The sequence below is a fragment of the Halichoerus grypus genome, chromosome 6, assembly GCF_964656455.1.
Source record: "Halichoerus grypus chromosome 6, mHalGry1.hap1.1, whole genome shotgun sequence".
In the NCBI taxonomy this organism is placed as follows: domain Eukaryota; kingdom Metazoa; phylum Chordata; class Mammalia; order Carnivora; family Phocidae; genus Halichoerus; species Halichoerus grypus.
The window spans coordinates 8,844,259-8,859,657 of NC_135717.1; the positions used below are offsets into that span (position 1 = coordinate 8,844,259).

Here is a 15,399-nt window from a genome sequence, read left to right on the forward strand (position 1 = left end):
CTTTGTCTGATTCCCACCCCCCCAAGCCCTCCCCTGGTCCCTGGCCGGGATTGAGAGGGTCTGATTTATGCCGGAGAGGCTGCACCTCAGCACAGCAGAGGAGGGCTATTGTCTGGAAAACTGTTCTGCCCTAAAATCCCAGACAGGAGTCCCTGCCTCTGCTGCCACCATCCCCACTCCAGACTGGGCACCTTGCTGCTTCAACCCCTGTTGGACGTCCCCAAGCTGCAAAGCAGCCCTGGAAGGGTGTCGTCACCCTGAAGCCCATCCTACAGCTGAGCGCACGGAACACCTCCCATAGGCCAGACCCTGTGTTTGCACTGGGGACCCACAACAGTGACTAACACAGGGGTCCTGCCCTCCAAGAGCTCCTAGTCTGTGCTATCATCGAACGGTGCGGCCTCTTTGTTCCTACCGTGTCTTAGCTGGGTGATGCTCGTGACTTTATTAACCGCTCTGTGCCTCAGTATCGCCCTGCTGTGACCTGACTACTTCAGAGGACGTTGTGAAGACTAATGAGTTAGTACACGGGAAGCCCTTAGAGCAGGACCCAGCACATGGGAAATGCCCAATGGGTGTTCACGGCCTAGGGAGACAGAAGGGTAAACAACCAGCCAGGACAGAATACAAGAGGGGCCAAGAAGGAAGTAGCACGGGACACTTGGGGGCACGCAGAGGGAGGAGAGCTTGGAACAAGGTATTGTCCAGAAGACACTGACGTTCAAAGAGGTCGAGGAAGGGGGAAGAAGGGCATCCAGGCACAGGCAAGAGCATGGGCAAAGTGACGAGGCGCTGGTTCCCAACTCTGGCATGTACAATCACCTGGGAGCTTTCAAAAATGCAGATCCCCAGGCCCCACACTGAATCCATCATTATGGGTGGGTCCCAGGAATCTGCTTTTCACAGGCTGTTCTGGAAACCCCGAGGTAGGTACTCTGCACCTAGAGACCCATGGCTGCCGTGGTTCTGGGTGTCCCGGGTTGGGAGGAGCTGAGCTGCAGTAGGAGAGGCCCCTGGCCATGTGACCCATGTTCTGAAAACACACTGCAGGCCCCCAATTCTCTCCATCTGTCCAAATCATGTTTGTCCTTCCGGGGTGACCTTCCCGAAACAGCTCTGGCCATTTGCTTACCTGCTGGAAACATCCCTTGGTTTCTCCACCGCCCACGGGAGAAAGGCCCGGCCCCCCCTCCCCCCAGATTGGCACTAAGGCCCTTCATGAGGTCTCCTTCTCCAGCCTGGTCCTCAGCCCCTGGGCCCAGACCCCGACTCTCCAGCCACACTGTTCCCCAAGAGCTTGGTGTTCTTCCCTCCGCATCTCTGCTCATGCTGTTCTCTCTGCCAGAAATGCCTTCCCCTTTCCCTCCCCCTGGCAAACCTGTACTCCTATCAAGTCCATCTGTGAAGCCGGCTCTAAAGTCAACTGGGCAAGCAACCTCCCCTCCCTGCCAGTGACCCAGCTGTCCTTGGAACGCACCCTCATTAACCCATATTCTGTCTCAAAACATTCACCAGTTTATGGGCCTTGCTCCCCACTGAACGGAGGGCTGCTTCTCCCTTTCTCCAGCGCCTAGCACAGAATTTGGGGATGACAATGGTAATTGAGCTGTTAAGTTCAGAGGAGGTGCTGAGCAAAAGTTTGATGTAGGAATGAATGAATGAATGAATGAATGATCATCTCTGCTTTTTGATACATGAGGAGCAGGGGACAGAGGGAGAGCGAATCTGGAGGCAGAGAAGAGAGGTGTCTGGGGACACTGATGGATGAGTCACAGGGACAAATAAGCACGTGTCAGACAGGGCCAGACAGGGAGGGGGGACAGGGCTGCTTGGAGGCAGGACCTGCTGAGTGTCCCAGCTTCCTTCCCATCCCAGAAGTTCCCTCTGGTGCCCTCTTGGGAAAAGGGGTGGCTTGGCTCCTCTGCCAGTCCTGAAGCCTGCTCCCCCAGCCTGGGGTTCTCTGTCTGATTCTGAGGGCCAGGCCAGCAGCCAAGGCTGGGCTCCCCATCCTGCCCTGCCCCTGGCCCACAGGCCTTGCTTTCTCCCACGTGCACATACACCCCTGACAATCTCCCGGTGGCATGTCTCCAGTACCTGTCCCCTTTGCAGTCACCTCTTCTCAACCTCCCACCTGTTTGTAGTTGGTCTCTTTCTTTCCATGTTTTCCCCCCACCCCCATGCAGCCAGAGTGGGCTTCCTAGAGGGCAGATCTGACCATTTCATGACGATGCTCCAAAGCCTTCTTTGAATTCCACTGCTTTCCAAATAAATCCCCAGCTTACAGTGGTTCTTAAGATCCTCCTCGACCTGCGCGGGCCTGTCACTGCCCCCTGGGCTGCCCTCCACCTTCTACTCCCAGGCATGCCCTGTGTGCTATGGCTACATTAGATTATTCATTATCCTCTTAGCTCACCAGGACTTTTCATACCTTTGTGTCCACGCTGGTCTCTGGAGTGTCATGCCCTTGCCTTCTCTGTCTGGCACCTTCCCTGTTGTTCTCGAAAGCCCAACTTCAATGCCCCCCCCCCCCGAAGCCTCCTCTGGCTGCCCACATCACCATGGTCACCTCAGCCCTATCAGAACATCAGCTCTGTTCCCTCATGCCTGCCTTTCCCACTAGTCTGGGCGCTCCTCAAGGTCAGGGTTGGTGCCTGGTTCTCCTGGGTCCTCAGTGCTCAGACCAGGACCAGAAAACAGGAGGCACTCCGTAGATCTTGACCATGTGGTCTCACACTCAGATGGCTGCCATGTCTGGGGGGAGCACACTGGATTTAATCCTGGCCCAAGTCACTTCTCATCACACATCTGGAGGCAGGTATCCTTATGCCCATTGTACAGGGGAGGAAACAGACCCGACTGTGGAGGTTCGGACCTAAATGAGATCAGAGCCCAGGAGACTGGCAATCACCTGATTCCCCGTTCTAAGCTTTCTTCTGAGGTCTTTTTGGATCCAAGGGGATGTATGACCCTCACATGCTCCTCCTCCCCCAGCAGCTTTGGCCCTCCCCTCCTCAGTCTCTGGCTGACTGTTACACGGCCCAAAGCCATCTCTCCAAGGGAAACCCCCATAGCCAGAAGACCCGAAAGGTGTGTGCCCCACCCAAGAAGGAAGGGTGGAGGACAAGGTTCTCCTCCCAGCTCTCACGGCTCCCTTGGGAAGCAGTTCCAGCCATGTCCAGCCTTCAAATGGCCATTAAAGCAAGCTTTTTGAAAAATCTTTAAAGACATCAGAGAATTCTCATGATAGAGTGAAAAATAGGATGCCGGCTTCCCTCAACAGTGTGTTTCCAGTTATTTAACTCTAGGTATCTCTGAACACATGGACAAAATCCTGGAAGAAATATCCCCCATGTTCACAGTGGCTACCTCTGGGTGGTGGGACTACAGATGATTTCTATTTTCTCCTTGGCTTCTCTATTTTCTCAAGTCTTGTGCAAGGAAGATGTGCCATTCTTAGAATCACAAGAATTCAGTGAGACTTGCTTTTACCTGTCTCCAACCTGGGGAGTTTTGGGGGATGGTGGTGGGGATGGAGCTCAGTATGGGACAGGTCTCAGAGCCACAGGCCCTGCTCAAAGCTAGAAATAAAATAGGTAGGCCAAGAGCACCCCGGCTCGGGAAGCTGCCTGTAGCCCAGGGTCTGGTTCACTGGGCCCAGACCACCTCATAGGCCTCAAAGACCCCAGCAGGATGCTAAAGGAACTGTGGCCCTACTTGCCAGCTTCAGCTGGCACAGCAGCCTCTGCATTAGGCGAGAGGCCAGGGAGGGGGTGGCAGGAGGCTGAGGCCAGGCTGAATGCCTAGGAAGCAGCCCCGCAGGTGGATGGGCTGGCAGCATTTGGCTGGGGGTAGGGGTGTCCCTGGGGCTTGGGGGCTGCTCTAGACCTAAGACACCCATGGCCACTGTGGCCTTTCTCCCAGGCTGAGAGTCAGCTTGGGCAGCCTGGACCTGCTCACCTGCCCCGGTCCCCTAGGCCCCCATTCTGAGGGACATGGAGTCAACAGGGCTTGGTCTCTGGGGATGGAGCTGTCACCCTCCTGTGCCCAGAAGAAGGTGAAGGAGCAGAACCCAGAGGTCTCAGCAGGCACTAAACCACAGTGAGAACCTAGGCTGGGCCAGCCTGGAGTCTGTAACTGTTGGTGATGAGCCCCTCCCTGTCATAAGCCCCTCTGCTCATCGGGGCTCCTGCCTCCTCACTGGCCTCTCTCTCTCCTCACAGAGCAACCCATCACCCCCCTTCCTCTCTGAACCCACTCTCACTGATTACTCTCTCTGATCCTTCCTCCTCTCTGAGCCCCCCACCCTTTCACACCTAACACAGGTAGGTGTTAGAATTGAGAAGGAACTTTCTTGCCTGATCTCCCCTCCCCACTCAGACTAGACTAGTCACCAGACCAACTCATTCCCTCTCCTGGACCCTGCATCCACTCTTTAGAGCATCAGCTGCAAAATCCCTCCCTCTCCAAGACACCATGAATAAGCCTCAACCACCACACCCCTGCCGCTTCCCTGGATTTGGGGCCTGGGCACTTGTGTCCTGGGAGCCTCCTGGAGTCTAGTGAACAACTCTGGGAGGAGTATGGAGGGCATCTTCAGTGTCCCTGCAGGTCACGTCCAATCCTGGGCCAGGACGGCTAAATCCTGGCTCAGTGAAAGAATCTGGGGTCTCCACACAAGCCACTGGGCCTCTCTGAGCCATATTTTCCCCCTTTAGTTAAGACCCCAAGATTGTAGATGGGAGGGACAGGTGAATTTTAAATCTCAGCTCCAACTAATAAATCAAGCCCTGAAACACTTGGAGGTGACTTCTACCTCTGCCGATAGAACCACAGGCTTCCCGACATACACATTTATAGAGCAGAGAGATCTTAAAATCGTGGTGCTGGCAGGGCTCTCGGGGGTCATCCAGCAAACCCCATCATTTTATGGCTGAGGACATTGAAGCCCAGAGACAGGAAGGGACCTGCTCAAGGTCACACAAGGAGCCAGGGGCGGAGATGGGCCCAGAAAGAAGGTCGAAGGTCCTCAGACTTCTGTCCCAGAGTCCTTCAGCCACCTCTCCCGCCCGCCTCCTCCCACCTCCTGCCGGCCCACGGTGCCCTGGCTGACCCTCATCCAGGAGAGCCTGGGGAATTGAGGACAGAGTGGTGTTGTGGAAGCCACACTGGGTCCCTGCGGCAGTGGCTGTGGGCTGTACCAAGACCTTCCTCTGTGACCTTGGGAAAGTCACGTCACTTCCAGGCCCTGTTTTGCTTCTCTGTGAAAGGAGCAAAAACACCTTTGATTCCAGGTTTTGTGAGGGGGAAATGAGGTCACGTATGTGAAGTGACAGGTGCATGGCAGGGGCTCGGAGGGTGTGCGGGAGTTAAGGAAGGGAGGGTGGGCTCCCCTCATCTCCTCAGCAGAGCCCTTGATGGCTGCTGGGACAGGAGGAGCCTTGATTGTGCCCCGGGGGGCAGTAAGAAGTGGGCAGAGGAAGAGTAAAGTCAGCAGGGGAGGCTGACCCCAGCAGTGCTGCCAGTGGCATGTGACCATGGCCCTGTCTCAGGGGGTGGGGGCTAACCGCTCAGAAAGGAACAGGCAGTCACTGGCTTGCTGAGGTCAGCAAGAGGTTGGCAGGCAGAGGAGGTGAGAAGTGGGTATGGCAGTGAGCAGATGGGCCTGCCAGACCCAGAGTCCCCCTCTGGCAGGCGTGACAGTGGCAAGGGTAGGTTGCGGTGGGAGCACCCAGCTGGCCAGTTCAAAGCACGTTCCGCCTCCAAATATCCCAGTGACCTTGGGGGAGTCAGCTCCTCACTGCACTGCACACCCTCACTCATACGCCTCAGGCTGCCCACCTGGAAAGCCCACATCACGAATCAAGAAACTGGCATTTAACTGGGCCTTGTTATCAAGGGGCTGGGACAGGTCGTCAGCTGCACTTCTGCCCCAGGGAAGACAGCTTGGGTGGCTTCGTGACCTTGGGAAAGTTACTCCAGTCTCATTTCTCAGCGGCAAAATAGGGACGACGATGGCTTCCTTGGGAAGCTTTTGCGAGGACTGAGTGAGTCATCTGCAGCACTGTGCCTAGCACGGAGCCTGGTACGAGGCCCTTGGCCAACGTCCACCTCCTCTGGGAAGAGAAAGACGTGCTTCAAACAATGCTGAAAACTTTCCCACCTTTATCCAGCTCCTCCTTAAAAAATGCTTACTTGCCTTCAATCGACTAACACGAGCCCAGCATTTTCCAGCCCCAAAGTCGTCTCCCATCCATTATCTGGATTATTTCTTTGAACAGCAAAGTAGATGCTGTTAACATGACACCTGTTTTACAGATTGGGAAACAGGCTCAGGAAGGGTCAGTGGCTTACCTGAAGTCATGCAGCTTAGATCTGAACCCATGTGTCTCAGACTTCAGAGTCCATGACACCCTACCCACCTATCCCCACCTCTTAAAATCCAATCAAGTCTTTATTCACCCTTCAAGAATCCTCCTCCACCCCTCACAGGAGAGTGGGATGGGGCATAAAGTTAAGGAGCCCAAAAGCTGGTAATGTGTGGGAGCAAGTTCCTAACCAGCTTGGTCCTATTTCTGGCTGGGGAAGAATTTGGTACCTGCTGGGGCCACGACCTTAAGATGCACAAAGAAAGTCTCCAGCCCCTGCCCTGTTCTCCGTCTAAGTTCCTGCCTTTTCTCCTGACACAGGACCAAAGGCCAGCCCCAGGCCCTCCGATGCCAGCAGTGGGTGAGTGAGTGAGGTCTTTGGGGAGTGAGAAGTCACAGCTGGGATAGAGCACAAGCATTGAAGTAGCAGGTCAGACCTGGGTGCCCTACTCTTGCTCCCCACCAAACCCATCCCCACAATGGACCTGCCGCCAGGAGCAGGAACTGCAGGAGGCTTCAACACTGCCCTGGCAGGAGCCCTGAGAGGAAGGGGGAGGAGGATGAGAGGCAGAGGCTGCGTCTCTTCTCTCATCTCTCCTTTAGACCAGGAATTTGCTCTGAGCTCGGGCCCACTCTGAGCTTCAGAAACTCTCCCCAGGCGTTCAAGGGAGGCCACAGAGAACCCCCCAAAACTCCTCGTGGCTATTTTCTCTTCTGTACCCTCCATCCTCTTTCCAGTGTTAGAGTAAATGCCATCCTGTGTGAGACCCAGTTCTCGTTGCCAGGCCTGCCTCCCTAGGGGCATTTGGGCAGCTGGGAAAGGGGCCAGCCTGTCCCCTATGCTGCCACCCCCTGCTGGACAGAAGCCCAGCATTCAGGTGGGGGCTTGCTTCCTCCACCCCTCCCAGTGACCAGCATCTCCATGGGGGTCCCTGCATTGATCTCTCCCTTCCCTAGGGAGCTGGTCCTTCTCCACAGTTGGGGGAGGGCAATTGGACCGCATGTGGGGGCCTCCCTAGCATCCTCGTGGGCCAGGCCATGGTCATTTATGCCCAAGGGAGTCCTGCCCAGGACCCCGCGGGGTTCCCACTTTCTCCATTCCTCTCAGTGAAATGAACAATGTTCCTCATCTGTTTCCCAGTGTCTCGCACCCTGGATCAAACACTCTTGCCGTCCCCCAACCTACCCTCTGCTCCGGGGCCTGTGGACTCTGAGCCCCTGTCCGACCGTGGAGGCCCCGAGGTTCAACCCAGCCCCAGCCCCTCTGGGAAATGCCCCCGCCCCACTAGGGGCTCTCACCTCCCCGCTGACCGCCGCGCTCCGCCGGGTGCTGAAGCCAGGCCCTCTGGCCCCGCTAGTCCCGGCTTCCTCCTCCGCTCGGCTTGGCAGGGCAGCTCCGCGGCACCCACGGCCCCGCGCCCTCCGTCTCCCCGCGGACGCCGCCGCCGCCGCCGCCGCCGATTGCTGAAATGCTGGACAGCGCACCACCATGGAGGCGGCCTCCCTGCCCGCCCGCCGGCCAGAGCGGCCCGGCCCCCCACAGCGCCCCCCGCAGGCCCGGAGGGGCCCCCGCAGGAGAGGCAAGGAGCGGGGCGTCGAGCGAGGACTCGCCACTGCAGCGACATCAGTTCCACTCCCTGCGGGTGGGAGCACACCAGCACCTGGAGGCGCCCGGGGCCAGGGAGGTTATTAATTTGGAACTGGAAGCAGATCTCGCTATCCTGAGTTCTCGCCAGGACACTGACTGCTCAGCTGGTGTCTAATAGGGCCCTGGGATGCGACTGGGAGATGCCCCAGGAGGCCCCTGTTATCATGAATCCCGCCTCCTGGTAGCTGGACCAAGGCTGGGAGGGGACGGGAGGGCCATCCTAACTGGGAGAGGAATTTGAGAACGGAATCTCTGGACCTTCGGGGGTGCTTGGTTGGGCGTCTGGCGTCGTGGGTTCAAGTCACCCTTTGGTTACTCTCTTCGTGGCTTTGGGCGGCCTGTCGGTCCTGCAGCTAACACCTTCCTTTCCTTGACCGAACACTGAGCGGGCAGAGTGCGGGGAAATTCAGGGGTAGGGCGGGCTCCCGAAGAGGATTTGGAAGCCCAGAGACCTTTCTGCAGTGGAAGCCAGGAACGTGGGGCCTTTGCGGGGGACCCACCAGGTGCCCCTGTAGAAGCTTCCTGTCCCAAGGAATGGGTCTGGAAGTGCCAGAGCAGGCTTGAGCAGCGTCCAGACTAGGGTGAGGTGAGTGATGTGCTCTTGGGGCGCAGATTTTAAGAAGGCATTTATAGGACACTGAGAGTCATCCTGGATGGAGTGTGGTTGTTGTAAGTGTGTGCGGCTTTATGTGCATGTGTGCCCATCTGTATATACGAATGTCTGTGTGTGCCCCTCTCTCCTCCTCTCCCTGCCCACCCCCCCACATTTCTTCACCCACGTGTGTCTTTGGAGTGTGTGTGCCTTTGAGTGGTTGGGATCCTGGCACTCCAGGCCCTTTCCATTCTGCTGAACAAAGCTTGGGGTGGGAGAGAGGGGTGGGCCACAGCTGCTGCTGCCGTTAGCACAGCCTCATAGCCCCAGGGGCGAGTCCTGGACTGGTCTCCTGCCTTCTGGCTGCATGAATATTTCATCGGCCGGGGCCTTGGGCTGGCTTAGCACCAGTGTGCTCGCTCCTCCTGCCCCCTTTGCCTGGCCGGGCCTCCCAAAGCAGAGCAGGGAGTAGATAGATCAAGGGCTGGGAGAGGGCCCCTGAAGGGGGTCTTGCCTTGCCTAAGGAGCCATGGCTGAGTGTGTGGAGCGGGTGTGGGGGAGGCCAGAGGAGGTGCAGGGAGGGGGCATCCTCAGAGGGAAGCCCGTTCCTTAAATGGAGTCAAGTTGGCTTTATGGAACCTCACCACACTGATTTGGGGTTCCTGACCAGCCCTGGCATCAACTGTTTGGGACTAGTGCCTGGGCACACCTTGCCCTAGCTGGGCACGCTTCCTCTGGCCCTCCCCTCATCTGCCTCCGCAGCCCCTGGCCCTCTGGCTTCACAGTGGGGGGAGGTACTTCAGGGCAGAAGGGGAGAGGGGCCTGCAGCTGGCTGCAAGCTAGTCTTCCCAGCGGCCTTGGGCCCTCTTTCTACCAGACCTGGGATGGGGGAACCCAAGATGCCTGGGCAGCCCCTCAGCCCCAGTACCCCTTTACCCCTTACACCTCCTTGCCCTGCTTTAAAGGAATAGGTATCTTCCTTGGGCTCTCTACCGGCCAGCTAATTTTCCAAGAAGGGTTCCTTCCCTTGTGTTACTCATTTCAACAAATGGCATGACCATCTGTGCTGTTTTTCTCCATTTGCCCCTCTGGGTCCATTCTCCTCTCTTCTCTGCCCTCCTCTGGGACTTTCGAGACTGACCTCTGCAGACCAATTACCCAGGTTCCCTTACCCTTGGCTACTGATTGGGTTCATACAAGAGGAAGCATCACCAGGAGAATGAAAAACAGGAGGAAAGAGAAGCTAGGTATTTATTCCCCTGAGGAGTTCCTCTCTAGCTCTGGCCCAGTGACCTCTCATCCCCAGCTCCAGGGCTCCTGGCCTGGCTCTGGCATTGTTTGCTCTCTGTGACCCTTCAGACGGTGTTGGTGGCTCCTAAAACTGTGAACCTGGGCGCTTCTCTGTCCTTCTTGGCTTGTTCTCATATCCTGACCTGCAGCTCTGTGCACAGTCCCTTTATCAAGCTCTCTTCACTTAAGCCTTTGGAGGTACTGTCTACTTCATTCTGGGTCCCTGCCCCATGCACCTCCCCACCCAAAGCCCAGCCTCTGAGTCAGAGCCCTGTGAGGCGTTGAGCCCTCTGGTTCCTCTTCTCCCTGCAGAACTTCTACCTCCTGGAACTGTCCCTCTTCTTCACCTCCATGGTATCTGCCTGACCTAGGTCCTGGACCCCTGCCTGGTGCCCACTCCTCCCCAGTCCCTCTCCCCTGGAACATATATCTCTACTTGAATCACACTCGACCGATGAGCTCTTCAAAGACCTCCCCATATAGAGTAGGGCTATTGTCCCCTCTTACCCTCCTTAAAAAAAAAACAAAAACATATATATATGCATATATATATATACACACACATACACATAACATAAAATTTACCATTTTAACCATTTCAGGTATACAGTTCAGTGGCATTAGGTCCATTCACACTGTTGTGCAGGCATCACGCAAACCCAAACTGGAACTCTCTACACTTGAAACATTAACTCCTCATCTCCTCTCCCCTCAGTGACCTGGCACCTGGCACTCTACTGCTGCTCTCCATGAATGTGACTACTCGGGACCTCACAGAGTGGAACCATATAGTATTTGCCCTTTTGTGACTGGCTTATTTCACTTAGCATCATGTCATCCATTTTTTTAAAAAGATTTTATTTTATTTTATTTATTTATTTTTTTTTTTTAAAGATTTTATTTATTTATTTGACAGAGAGAGACACAGCGAGAGAGGGAACACAAGCAGGGGGAGTGGGAGAAGGAGAAGCAGGCTTCCCGCGGAGCAGAGAGCCCGATGTGGGGCTCGATCCCAGGACGCTGGGATCATGACCTGAGCCGAAGGCAGACACTTAACGACTGAGCCACCCAGGCGCCCCAAGATTTTATTTTTTTAAAAGATTTTATTTATTTATTTCAGAGAGAGAGAGAAAGAGACAGAGAGCACATGATGGGGGAGGGTCAGAGGGAGAAGCAGACTCACTGCCAAGCAGGGAACCTGATGCGGGACTCAATCCTGGGACTCCAGGATCATGACCTGAGCCGAAGGCAGTCACTTAACCAACTGAGCCACCCAGGCACCCTGAAGATTTTACTGATTGATTGATTGAGCATGAGTGTGGAGAGGGCCCAAGGGAGATGGAGAGAGAGAATCTGAAGCAGACTCTGGGCTGAGCGGGAAGCCTGATGTGGAGCTGGATCCCACAGCCCTGAGATCAGGACCTGAGCCAAAACCAAGAGTCAGATGCTCAACCGACTGAGCCACCCAGGCGTCCCACCTCTTTAAAATTTTTAATAATAGGTGTGAAGTGGTGTCTGGTTTTGGTTTCTATTTGTATTTCCCTGATGACTAGTGATGTCAAACATCTCTTCGTGTGCTTAGGGGCCATTTGTCTATCTTCTGCAGAGAACCTCCCTCGTGTTTATCTTGTCACCACCATCATATTACTCACCCACTTGTGTTTTTTTCTGTCTTCACTCCCTACACCTTGAGGTCCATGAGGGCAAACACTTTGTTCCCTGCTCTATTCCCAGTTCTCACACATAGTAGGTCTGCTCACTAAATAGTTATGGACTGAATGTCTAGATGTTTCCCTTGATGTTTCCCCAATCCATCTTCTGCCTAGCCTCAGCAGCCAAAAAGTTTGTCTGTCTCACATTCTGCCATTTGTATCATGAGAACAAAATGGACATGCATGAGGGGCACCTGGGTGGCTCAGTTGGTTGAGCATCCGACTCTTGAAATTGCCTGGGGTCTTGAACTCAGGGTCCTGGGGTCGAGCCCCGCGTTGGGCTCCACGCTGAGCATGGAGCCTGCTTGGGATTCTCTCTCTCCCTCTCCCTCTGCCCCAATTGCACTCTCTCTATTTCTCTCTCTCTCAAATACATTAAAAAAAAAAAAACAATGCCATGAGTGAGCCTTTCCAAAGTAGATATGGGACCCAGGGTCTGATTCAGAGCCTGGCACCTGGAGCCCATTTGTGTTCTCCCATTCCCCCCATAGCCAGACTCACTTGCCTACAATCTGTCACTCAATTTGGCATTGCCCACATCCCCCGTCTCCTCCCCTCCCCACCCCTGCATTCCCCACTGGCCTTTGTAGTTGCTCTTCTCCCAACTATAACACCTGTTCCTCTATCCCTGTCCTTCAACATCCAGCTCCAGGGAGAACTCCCCTTCCAGGTGTCCTCCCCATCCCCCATGCCTGAGCAGCCCTTCCAGGGGCCTCACACCCAGGGCCAAGAGCAGGAAAGACCCTATGATGAGGGGCCAGGCCAGGCTGGCATCTTTCACTCACCAGAGTTCCAGGCTCAGAGAGTGGGCTTGACCTCAGAACTGGCCCTGCCCTGGGGCGCCTGGGTGGCGCTCAGTCGTTGGGTGTCTGCCTTCGGCTCGGGTCGTGATCCCAGGGTCCTGGGATCGAGCCCCGCGTCGGGCTCCCTGCTTGGCCGGGAGCCTGCTTCTCCCTCTTCCATTCCCCCTGCTTGTGTTCCCTCTCTCGCTGTGTCTCTCTCTGTCAAATAAATAAATTAAAAAAAATCTTAAAAAAAAAAAAAAGAACCGGCCCTGCCCTTTCTCTCTTACTCTGCTGCATCTCTGCCACCCTCTTTCTGGGCTACGTTGTGTCTAGAACATGACCTCCATGAAAGCAGGGCTGGGTCATGCCTATCTCCACATCTCCCACCCCAGCCACAGGAGGCAAGAGTCATTGCTTGTTGAATCGAGTTGTCTAGTTTTCTGTCTGTCTTCAAGCTGCTCTCTGTCTTTCCCCCTCTTTTTAAATTTTTTTGCCTCTCCACTCCTCAATCTACTCTGCTCTCTTTTCCTCTGGCTCTGTCTTGTCTCTTTCTATTTATTTTTCTGTATGGTGTGATGTAGATGTGTACTTGGGGCCCTTGACCTTAGAGTCCATCCTTCTCTTCTGGTGCTAATTAAAGTGTTCCCTTGACCCTCTGCATCAGAGCCACCTTAAATGCTTATTGAATGCATTGGTGTCTGAGCCTCTGTCCAGACTTACACTAATGATAGCTATTGCTGTGTAACAAATACTCTAAAACTAAATGACTCAAAACAGCAACGATTTTATTATATCTCACAAGTTTGCGGGTCAGAAATTTGGGCAGGGCTTGGCTAGGGGATTCGTTTGCTCTACAAGGCATTGAATGGTGTCATTTTTAATGGGGTGGTTTTCAGCAAATGGGTAGCTTGTGGACTGGAAGGTCCAGGACACCTTCCTTCATGTGTCTGGGGCCCCTGGTGGGGACAGCCACAGGGCTGGACTCACCTCACCTTCTCTCCTCCAGATAGTCTTGGGTCTCTCCATGTGGTGTCTTCAGCAGAGTCATCAGACTTCTCACATGGCAGCTCAGGGCTCTGAATGCGAGTGTTCCAAAGAAGAAGAAGTAGGGCACGACCTAACTTTCCCCATTTTTTATTGGCCAAAGCAGTTACAGAACCTACTGCCTTTAGAATAGTGCTTTGTCATTCATATTCAAAGGTGGGGGACATAGATCCCACCTCTTGATGGAAGGAGGAGCAAGCAGTGGGTGGCCATCCTTTTTTTAAAAAAAGATTTTATTTTTAGGGGCGCCTGGGTGGCTCAGTTGGTTAAGTGTCTGCCTTCAGCTCAGGTCACGATCTCAGGGTCCTGGGATCGAGTCCCGCCTTGGGCTCCCTGCTCAGTAGGGGAGTCTGCTTCTCCCTCTCCCTCTTTCCCTCCCCCAGCTCATGCTCTCTCTCTCAAATAAATAAATAAAATCTTTATTTTTATTTTTAAGTAATTTTTATACCCAACGTGGAGCTCGAACTCATAAGCCCGAGATCAAGAGTCCCATGCTCCACTGACTGAGCCAGCCAGGCGCCCCTTGGTGGCCATCTTTAATCTACCATATCTACGGAGTCATACTCTCTGCAGTAGACCCACGGATCATGTTCCTGAACTTGAAGACCCGATGCTATGGCCCTCACCCGCCCAAGAGCTCATGCCCCTCAACCCCTGGGCTGTTCCTTTGCCTGGCATGCCTCACGGCCCTGTCACCATGGATTTAGACTATCATTCAACAGTCCCCTTCTTTGGCCTACCTCCCCACAGCACACAGTGACACTTGTGTGAGACACGTGGGTAGGTCCCAGAAGGATGGCAGGATTCAAGCACACGCGGCCAGCAGGCATTTGCAAGAGACTGCACCAGGCATGTGGTGGATGTTGGGCGATTGCATAATCCTGTTCTCACCAGAGAGAAAGACCTGGAACTGGAAGATAAAAATAAGTCCCTTGAACCTCAACTCCAGGGGATTTGTGCAAAGCCACCCAGGGCACATAAGACAAGAGGTGACAGTCTGAGGCCACCTGGACTTGTTGATCCTCCAGTGAGTGATGAGTGTGTATATGGTGTGTCCCTGGCTAGCTGTGGGCCTGGGGACTCTGAAGGCATGACCACTGTCCTCTGTGCAGGCAAGAGTGGGGAGGGGTCAAGGTGCCTAAAATGTCTTCCAAGACTGGCTGGACTTGAGCCCTCAGGAAGCTACAGGAACAATCTGGGAGGTATTTTTGGAGGAGAGTCTTGAGCTGGGCCCAAAGCGTGGGGAGGGTGTGACAGACTCTGTGGGAAGAGTGGGGTCTGGAGCCAGATTTGCCGCTGACTAGTTGTGTAGATTTGAAAGAGTGATTTAAGCCTTGCTGAGTCTCAGTTTTCTCATCTGCAAAATGGGGCCAATAATACCTACCTGACTATTGTTCTCCTTTTCTAATTATTATAGATCTTCTCAAGATGATAGCCTGAAGTAAATTGGTGATGTGGGTGAAAGGCCAATGATGTTCTGGCAAATGACAAGCCCTGGGCATCCAGGTCACTCCCTCTGTCCTGGTACCTTAACTGCTCACTCTTTGCCCCCAGCCTAACCCATCAGTGTTTCCCTGCAGTGGTCCTTCTTCTTTCCTTGGTCCCCTCCCTGTCGCCCTGGTGCCCCCTCTGTACCCAGCACTATGTGGGGCCCACACTGCATTCAGGGGGTCATTGCTTCTCTCCCTGTATCTCTGCCTAACCCACCGCAGGCCTCCTCTTCCTGTCCATTTCCTTCCCCTCCTCTGGCACATCTCTCTCTCTCTCTCTGCAGAGCCTGGGAAATTGAGGAGTCCCTTGTGGCAGACAGGCAGGGCTGACCTTGAAGTGGATCTTTAATAAAAAATGAGCAGAAGCGGCAGCCTCCCCTGCTCACCTCCCCTCCTCCCTCTTGCCTCCTGTTCCATTCTCCTTTGCCTGTGAATCTCCCATAAGGGGCACTTGCTCTGGATTAAGCATTGCC

General features: G+C 54.6%; 1 protein-coding gene across 1 annotated transcript in view; it reads right to left on the reverse strand.

The window, feature by feature from the left end:
- SRRM3 (serine/arginine repetitive matrix 3) overlaps nucleotides 1-7,801 on the reverse strand; it is a 53,252-nt gene extending 45,451 nt beyond the window's left edge. The window contains exon 1 of the mRNA XM_036072412.2: nucleotides 7,665-7,801. The gene's annotated coding sequence lies outside the window, so the exon portion shown is untranslated. The remainder of the gene's footprint in view (nucleotides 1-7,664) is intronic.
- Nucleotides 7,802-15,399: the final 7,598 nt, after the last annotated feature.